Source organism: Misgurnus anguillicaudatus, chromosome 4 (assembly GCF_027580225.2).
Source record: "Misgurnus anguillicaudatus chromosome 4, ASM2758022v2, whole genome shotgun sequence".
Taxonomy (NCBI): Eukaryota; Metazoa; Chordata; class Actinopteri; order Cypriniformes; family Cobitidae; genus Misgurnus; species Misgurnus anguillicaudatus.
Genome location: NC_073340.2, coordinates 1,776,431 through 1,786,002, shown reverse-complemented (window position 1 = coordinate 1,786,002; position 9,572 = coordinate 1,776,431). Strand labels below are relative to the sequence as shown.

The window sequence follows — 9,572 nt, the reverse complement described above, 5'->3', positions numbered from 1 at the left end:
ATCGTGACCAGTGAAGGGCAGCTGGTCATCAAAGATTACTCTGAGGTTTCTGGCAGTTTTGGATAGTGTGATGGTTGTATTGCCAAGTTGAATAAAGATCTCTACACTAGGGTGTGCCGAAAATATAAGCAGCTCTTTCGTTGAACCCCACTTGATGTGCTTCCCCTAGACTCTCCAGGGTGAAAGGCCGCACATCCAAATTTTTCTGCTGAAGGCCAAAAAGTAAGTGGGTATGGTGGCTGCAATAGGTGGTCCAGGACGGGTCCATTGCTGTCTGCTGAGTTGGCTGGTTCATTCTGTCAGGGATGGCACTGGAAAGAAGAACCCAAGTGCAGACAAAACTGGATGTAGGGACTTTTAATATAAAAAAACTGAAAACAAAGGCCCACGAGGGGTCAAAAACAACAGGACAGACTAAATAAATAAACAAACAACTTGCTTAAAAATTACTAGAATAAAATGACACTTTAATAAGATAAATAATCACAGAATCACAGGACACACTGACAAACACAGGATAAATACTACCAAATACTAGACTGGACTAGGATTAAAGAGCAAAAACGTGATACAAGAGATCACCACGTATAATGGAATCAGGGAACGAGGGGGCAGGGTACAAGATGAGAGAGGAGAACACATGGCAGGCAAAAACACAACATAGCCATGCGCTTCCAGACAAAACATGTGGGGCTGTCATGATCTTGGCACTAGACTAAGGAAGCAAAAGAAGAAAGCCAAAACTATGACCGATAGTTAACTAAAGACTTATCTGTTCTGTATTGCTTTCTGTAGTGGCCTCTACCCCAAAAGCTTGTTTTGTCTCCTTGTCTCATTCTTGGGTCCCCAATAGCTTGGCCATAGCCAGTGTGTAACCCAAAAGCAATGTAAGATGTACTTCTTTATTTATCTGCTTAATTTGCCTGCTTGTCTCCACTTTCTGTGTAAAACTCCAACCAAGTTAGAATACACAAAACAATACTTGTTGTAACAGCAATGCAATTTTATTGATGCAATCAGTGATATTATGCCTTTTTTCTATTTTTGTTTAAAACATTCCCCAACCAATTGATATTTGCCTCAAAACCAATATTGTATTATTCCAAAATTAAAATCAATACACAACATAATGAATCATTGTTTGAGGCACAGGAAATAAAGAACCAGTTCTTATTTTGAACACCTCAGGAATGTCTGAATTTTGTTTTTTTATATGTAGTAAGATGCTGTTACAGTGACTATAATCAAATTTACTTTGACACTTGCTAAAATGTATTCTGTGTAGTATAAATACATTTCCAGACAAATCAAGCTTTATTATCTATTTACAAATCAAGTATTACAAGTTGCACAGTTGATTTCTTGAAAGAAAGAAAAACATGCTCTTATTTGAGTTTCGTGCAATTCAAGCTCCTTTTCACATTCCTAAAAGTATTCATTTCAACAGTTTAGTTAAACAGTTTAGTCTAAGAACAAAGAGAAGGATTTACTACAATTGGGTATTGGATATTTGATCAAGTCGACTAATAAGGAAATAGGGATCTTGATTTATATTGTTGTAAATGCATGTAATATAATATGGGAGTGTACATTTCAGGAATTCACACTAACCACCAAAGGATCAAATTTAAAAGGGCGAAAAGTACAAACTGTTCCATTCTCACCCTATTTGGCTGAAATAAATGTGTGTGTCATTATGGCCCGCAATTGGCCTTTTGTCACAAGCTATTGTAGTTAATAAAATAGTTATTTCATTACTTTGTTAAATTTGTACAATTTCAGTAAACAAAGTAACATGCTATATTATGGGCATAAAAATGACAATATCCTTATTGTCTGAAATGTGACTGTCAAAGCAGCATTTCATGATAATGTTTTGGGTAATTTGTTATAACTGCTGTAGAGTTACTTGTTCACTGTTAGAAAAATTATAAAAATATCTACTCCAGTTATCACTTGGGCAGTACAGCAAAGGCTTTCAAAAATTCAAAAATGATCGATGAAGCTGACACTTGAGACTGGTCTCTTTGGGCTTCTACCCATACTGGCTCGACACGAAGGCTATAGAACCCAGTGAACGTGTTAGGTGTCGCCCAGCCTGCAGCTCTACAAATGTCTATTAGCAAGGAACTGCGCGCTAGTGCCCAGGAGGAGGCAACATTTCTGCTCGAGTGCGTTCGCAACCTGAGGGGGCACAGCATGCCCTGAGCTTGGAAAGCCAAGGCGATAGCGTCCACTATAGACATCCTCTGCTTGGAGAAATATTTTCCCTTCTGCTGCCCACAATAACAGACAAAGAGCTGTTCTGAGGTCCTGAGGCATTGCACTTGGTCCACATATATCCACAGCGTGTGGACGGGACAGTGCAAGGCAAGGGCTGGGTCTGCCTCCTCCAGGGGTAGCGTTTGCAGGTTCACTACCTGATCCTTAAAAAAAGTGGTAGGAACCTTGGGCACGTATCTCCTCACCCCGCAAAGAAACCAGGACGACCAGGTCGTGCATACCTACCGACCTACCTACTATGGGATTGTGGTAGGCAGAGAATGCAGCAACATACACTTTAAGGGAATGATTCCAAATCAGCTAAGGCTGTACATCCAGGAAACAATTGATGGCTTTGTTGCCCGTGGTTACAAAATGTGTGCTGGCGCCATCGACGGCTGCCACATACCAATCATAAGACCAAAGAAAGACCAGGCTGCATATTACAATCGAAAAGGATGGCACTCCATAGTGTTGCAGGTTGTTGTGGATCACAACTTTTGGTAAGTAGTAGGAAAATCATACAATCAAGTTGTTGCTATTGTTACATTGCTACACTTGTGCTATCCGTTAGATTTGAGTAGATTACAGCTATGTTTATAATGTTTTACTTATCTATATAACTTAAACATACAAACTAAGTGTAATAAATGTTTGTGCATGGTAAGTTTAGTGGTTATATGTTTTCATTGCAAAATGTCATGTCTGTTTGACAGGTGTAAAGAACTAGATTAAGATTCTTATTCTTTTACAGCTTCACAGATGTTTATGTTGGTTGGCCTGGTCGAACACATGATGCAAGAGTGCTGTCGAACTCACCCATATACCACATGGCTGAGGCCCATGATGGTTATTTGTTCCCTAGTGAGGTATGCTTTTTACACTATTATTCACAAGTTCGCATTAACATGTACTCAAAAGGGTAATGAGATAAAGCATATTTGGTGTGCTGTCCAAGGGGAGGGCCCCGGGCTCCGAATATTCGCCCGAACCCAGATTACTTCCCCCTCTTTAACTGGGATAGATGTACCAGCAGAGAGAGAGAGGTGATGGGTGGTGCAGGGATGGTGCAAAAAACTCATGGGACAGAGGTGAGAGACAGCCATATATAGAGAACTCTTTATGCTGATTGGTTGGATTAAATGACCACGCTCCTCCTGAACTTAGTGAAATAAACTTCATTTAAAAATGAATAAAGTTTTAAACTAAGTTCATTAAAAGCATTGTCATTTAATCAGCACAAAGAGGACTTTATACTGTAGCCATTTATTGTCAGCGTGAAAAAGATGAGAAGTTTAAGTGCCATCTTTGTATGTTTTCATGTTAAAGACGATCGTTTATTAGATGATTTGTCAGCTGATTTATCTGAATGTATATGCCGATTATTTACAAATGTTTTCTCTTTTTTATTTTATGTGCACTCTGTGAAATCTTATGGAAAATGAAATATCAAGATGACGTGCTAATGCTGGTTTGGTGCTGGTTTAGCTGGTGTTCACTACCAAACCAGCACCAAAACACAACAAATGCTGGTCTTGCTGGTATGCTGTTTTTTTCAGCAGGGGCAGTCCATACCCTGCCTGTATTTCTATACAACATTGACATTTAAACGTTTCATCTTTTTCATCTGATATGCCTGAAATAAATCACCAGCATCAAAGTGCATCACTGGAGTACGATTGTGTTTTTGTTCGTTGTTGTTGTATTATGTGTGTAACGGATGGTTTGTTGCTATCCGGGGCTATTCCTAGCTCATATGAATCGACAAGATAAGTCTTGTCTGGCGTCCGAACATTTTATCTTTTTTTTTTTTGAATGGGAATTTCACTAGAGGCTATTTGGGGAGTGTGGAGAATAACTTTTGTCATGTGATTTCGTGGTGTCGTGGTAGTGTCACGGATCTACGACACGGCGACCCGGGTTCGATTCTCTTTTATAGCAAATGTATATATAAATATATATATATATTTGTATATAAATATATAAACTTTAACAAAGGTCCACCGTTACTGTCACGATCGGTTTTAACCGAAAAGTGAAAACAAAAGACGAACCCAAACGCAAAGATGTACAAAAATATAACTATGAATTTATTTACAAATAAGAACAGAAACACCCGTGTGGGGGTAAAAACAAAGGATAACTAAAGACTGTGATAAAACACAAACCAAAGACTGTGATGGAACACAAACAGGAACTGGTACAAAGCACTCGATATACATGAAACACTAAACTTCAACAAAGCACGCACACCACACAGAGAACGCGAGGGCATTAAATAGACAGCACATCAATGGGGAACAGGTGAACATAATTAATCACGTAAGACACGAGTACATAAGGGAGTAGGGTAAAAGTGACAAGACACTGGGAACATGTGTCACACATACATGATGTGAAAACACACGTGTTCCCACATAAACACAATGCTGCCATGGCCTTGCCCTCAAACATCCAACCTGGATAATAACCAGGGTCAGGCAAGACCATGACAGCCACAAAACACTGGGAACACGTGTCACACAGACATGATGTGAAACACACGTGTTCCCACGTAAACACAATGCTGCCATGGTCTTGCCCTCTAACATCCAACCTGGATCATAACCAAGGTCAGGCAAGACCATGACAGCCACAAAACACTGGGAACATGTGGAAGCCACACACTATATGCCTCCACATGCTCCCACACAGAACATAGTACTATCATGGTCTTGCCAGATACACTCAAACCTTAGTCTAGTACAAAGGATCTGGCAAGCCCATGACAGTACCCCCATCTTCAAAGACGGATACAAGACGTCACAAACAAAAACAAACAAAACATTAAACACGAGGAACGAGAGACTGCACAACAGAAGACAACCACGACAACACAACAATAAACATCAACGGTAAACAAACATATGTAACAAAAGGGTTGGGATGATTCAACAAAAACAATAAATGATGAAGGGGTTGTGGGGCAAAAACAGGGGGAACAAAATGTCCAGGATGCATAACCCGAGTCCCAAAGTTCCAAGGCTGAGATGCCGAGGGGTGACGTGGTCCTGGTTGCGCGTGTGGCCGCGCATGCTTCTGCGCAGGTGGCTGCGCCGGCGGCTGACGTGTCCGCGATTGCGCAGGCAGCTGCACCGGCGGGTGACGTGTCTCCGGCTGCACCGGCGTGCGACGTGTCTCCGGCTGCACCGGCGTGCGACGAGTCTCCGGCTGCACCGGCGTGCGACGAGTCTCCGGCTGCACCGGCGTGCGACGAGCCTCCGGCTGCACCGGCGTGCGACGAGCCTCCGGCTGCACCGGCGTGCGACGAGCCTCCGGCTGCACCGGCGTGCGACGAGCCTCCGGCTGCACCGGCGTGCGACGAGCCTCCGGCTGCACCGGCGTGCGACGAGCCTCCGGCTGCACCGGCGTGCGACGAGCCTCCGGCTGCACCGGCGTGTGACGTCTCTCCGGCTGCACCGGCGGGTGACCTCTCTCCGGCTGCGCCGGCGGGTGAGGAGTCTCCGGCTGCGCCGGTTCCGAGGCCCTCTTCGTCCTCTTCCTCCTCCGTCTGGACGCAGGGAGTGACGGGCAGAGACTGGCCCCGGGAGTAGTCTCCAGCACCGGGGAGACGGGAGTCGACCTCTCCAGCCGAGTAGCCCCGGTCCTAATGCCCCTCAAGCTGGCCTGAGTCTGGCGGGATCCAGCAGGTCCTGTTGGTCGCCGCCTGGCGTAAACTTCGGGTCCGCATACGAGTGGGTCATAGACTTCGTAACCCGACTCGTATGCGGGACGTGAACCCCTTCCCCGTATCGCCAGGCGGCTACCGGCAAACATCTTCGCTGGGTTCTAGTGGGTGCGTGCGTTATGTCCCGATCGGTTTTAACCGAAAAGTGAAAACAAAAGACGAACCCAAACGCAAAGATGTACAAAAATATAACTATGAATTTATTTACAAATAAGAACAGAAACACCCGCGTGGGGGTAAAAACAAAGGATAACTAAAGACTGTGATAAAACACAAACCAAAGACTGTGATGGAACACAAACAGGAACTGGTACAAAGCACTCGATATACATGAAACACTAAACTTCAACAACGCACGCACACCACACAGAGAACGCGAGGGCATTAAATAGACAGCACATCAATGGGGAACAGGTGAACATAATTAATCACGTAAAACACGAGTACATAAGGGAGTAGGGTAAAAGTGACAAGACACTGGGAACACGTGTCACACATACATGATGTGAAAACACACGTGTTCCCACATAAACACAATGCTGCCATGGCCTTGCCCTCAAACATCCAACCTGGATAATAACCAAGGTCAGGCAAGACCATGACAGCCACAAAACACTGGGAACACGTGTCACACAGACATGATGTGAAACACACGTGTTCCCACGTAAACACAATGCTGCCATGGTCTTGCCCTCCAACATCCAACCTGGATAATAACCAAGGTCAGGCAAGACCATGACAGCCACAAAACACTGGGAACATGTGGAAGCCACACACTATATGCCTCCACATGCTCCCACACAGAACATAGTACTATCATGGTCTTGCCAGATACACTCAAACCTTAGTCTAGTACAAAGGATCTGGCAAGCCCATGACAGTTACAGAGTCCTCCCAACCATCACCTAAATAGTTAAAGGGGGAGGGGGGTTCTGGCTAAAATTCAGAGCTCTTAGGCCTCCCCTTGGACAGCACGCCAAATATGCTTTATTATCATTAACATGTAATCAACAGGGTAACATGTGTGAATAAGCTTGAAAAAACATACTTTTTTAAGCAGTGGAGCAGTTTGGCATGACAATTATTTTAAAATAATCACTACGTTATTTTGCAGAAATCTATAATGGTGGATGGAGTGACGATACCTGTTCATCTTATTGGAGATGCTGCCTACCCACTGAAGAAGTGGTTAATGAAAGGCTTCACAAGTCACCCAAACCTGACACCTGACCAAACTAACTTTAACTTCCGTTTGAGCTCAGCTCGAATGGTGGTTGAAAATGCCTTCGGCCGCCTGAAAGGCAGATGGAGATGTTTGTTAAAGCGCAATGATGTTGACATTAATATCATGCCTGACATTATTGTAGCTTGTTGCATCTTGCACAACATTTGTGAACTACTGACCAAGATCACAACACACGAATTGATGATGCACAAGCAATTCGCAGGGCATTGGCAACTCTCATGTAATTTCCAAGGAAATCTTTGTTATATTTATTGTTAGTTAAATTAATTTGGGGTATCTTGTAATTTTTTGTCTTTAAAAACAGAAACATTTGGTTTAGAGTATCAAACTTTTATTTTTGCCTTTTATTTGCAGTTGCTGGTTTCATAGCATAACATATAGAAAACCTAAATATGAATGCAGTGTTAAATCATATAAGTGATTAATAAATTATTACATAAGCTTATAAATAAACTTGGATATTTTTGAAACAAAAAAGAAATATGTCTGCTGCTTTTGGAGGAACAAATACTTATGATGCAGAGAATAGTTCAGAGTATACAATTTAAACATTAACATGGAACATTTAAGCGCAACTCATAACATGCACCATTAGTGTATATCTTATAACTTGTAGTTAACTTATTTATTTGATCTACTCCTCCAAATCGGAATGAAGGAATGAAGACCTAAACTGAGGATGGGGTGAGGCCTCTTTTTCTGGTGGATAGTATGGTGCCATGTAGCTAGTGCTAGGACCTGGGAAAGAGAACTGTTGTTGATGGGATGAATAAGGTGGATAAGATGTAGGAAGGGGTGGACGATTCATGCATTCCCTTAAGAGGTTCCCTTGAAACTCCATCATTTCCCTCCACATAGCCATTAGGGTTGCCCTGTCTTCCTTCTGTTCTTCCCGGGCCTCTTTACGCAGCTTCTCCTCATACTCCCTTTGTTCTTGGACATGGATAGCTTCTTGTTCTCTGAATGATTTGTCCATTGACTCTAGCATTGTGGTTATAGACTCTGTGAAGTTTTTGGCTTTTTTGGTCTTCTTTTTAGGGGGTTGAGTGGTATCTGAAATACATAAACATTTTAAGTACTTACAGGTTTACATGTCATTAATAATTCTAGGTTAACTTAATGTAGTAATTATTAGAATTAACGTATACAGCTTTGGATATTAACAAATCTAGTATTATTCAAGAATTGTAAATGGTTCAAAGGTAGTGTTTATTTATTAAGCTATTGTTAGTTCATGTTAACGGTTGCTAAGGACAACATACTAATTAAACCTCATTGTATAAAGTGCTACCAAAACAAACAATAATATTTGGCTACAACCAACTAATGTTACACCACTGTTACATGCGTGTTATAATATTAAAGCAATACATTTAATTAACCGACCCACCTTCTGCCACACAGTCCGTCTCGATGTCAGGCGGCATACTTTCACCACTCGCATGATCTGCAGACTCTGCGGAGCTAGTTTGAGCCTCCTCGGTGTTCAGGCTACTGCTTAAAGCCACTGGTTCTGTAGAGTGACTGTTACCCCAAACGGACTGACAAAGCTCAAAATATGCCCACGAAATCCTGCCGTTTCCACTTCTTTAATGATGGTCATGTACTTTCTGAAACTTCAGCCTCAGCGTTTTAAGTTTGCTAATCACCTGACTTTTACTTCGGTTTATACCTTGTTCTTTCAGAAGTCTCGTTATTTTATCGTATGTTACGGTGTCACTAACCGTTAAGTTGTCGACAAATCTCCGCTTTTGTTTCAGCATCACTCCAGTTTGCAGTCATTTTGATTTTGTAAACAGCGCGGTGTAAACGCGTCACCTGTATCAAAACGTTCTGATTGGCCCGCCCGATCTGTCAGCGCGGTCTGACGTCATCTAAATGCCGGTAATGCTATATTTTTTGTTCACACACAGCGCTTACCGGCAAATTACTGTTAATCTTACAACCTGTCTTACTGGTAAATTGGGAGCACTGATTTACCGGAAAGGTTCTGTTCACACATGACATGTTAACGGCAATTTGCCAGTAAATTACCAGTAAAGACTGTATGTGTGAAAGGGACTATTGCCACAATACATAGCGCACATAGATAGGTGGGACATAGTCTGCATCAGATGGGTCTGAGGCCAGTTCGTCCAGCAATTCTATCCTTTGAAAGTACCATATTGCTTTTATAAAACAGTTACCACACAATATCAAAGTAAAAAAAGTATTAGTGTCACGGCCAGGGGCTGGCTGTTCTAGGCTAAAGCCACGCCCCTTCTCAACTTCCACCTCAAGGAGGTCCCAAAAGCCAACCCAATGACCAAACAACACGAGAACAGTTAAGTATAAAAC

At 42.5% G+C, this 9,572-nt stretch overlaps 1 long non-coding RNA gene across 1 annotated transcript; it reads left to right on the top strand.

Moving 5' to 3' along the window:
• Positions 1–2,602: 2,602 nt before the first annotated feature.
• Positions 2,603–7,692, top strand: LOC141363624 (uncharacterized). The gene is made up of 3 exons (XR_012369093.1): positions 2,603–2,765; positions 3,017–3,131; positions 7,104–7,692. It is a non-coding gene; the product is annotated as an uncharacterized lncRNA (long non-coding RNA).
• The last annotated feature ends 1,880 nt before the right edge of the window (positions 7,693–9,572 follow it).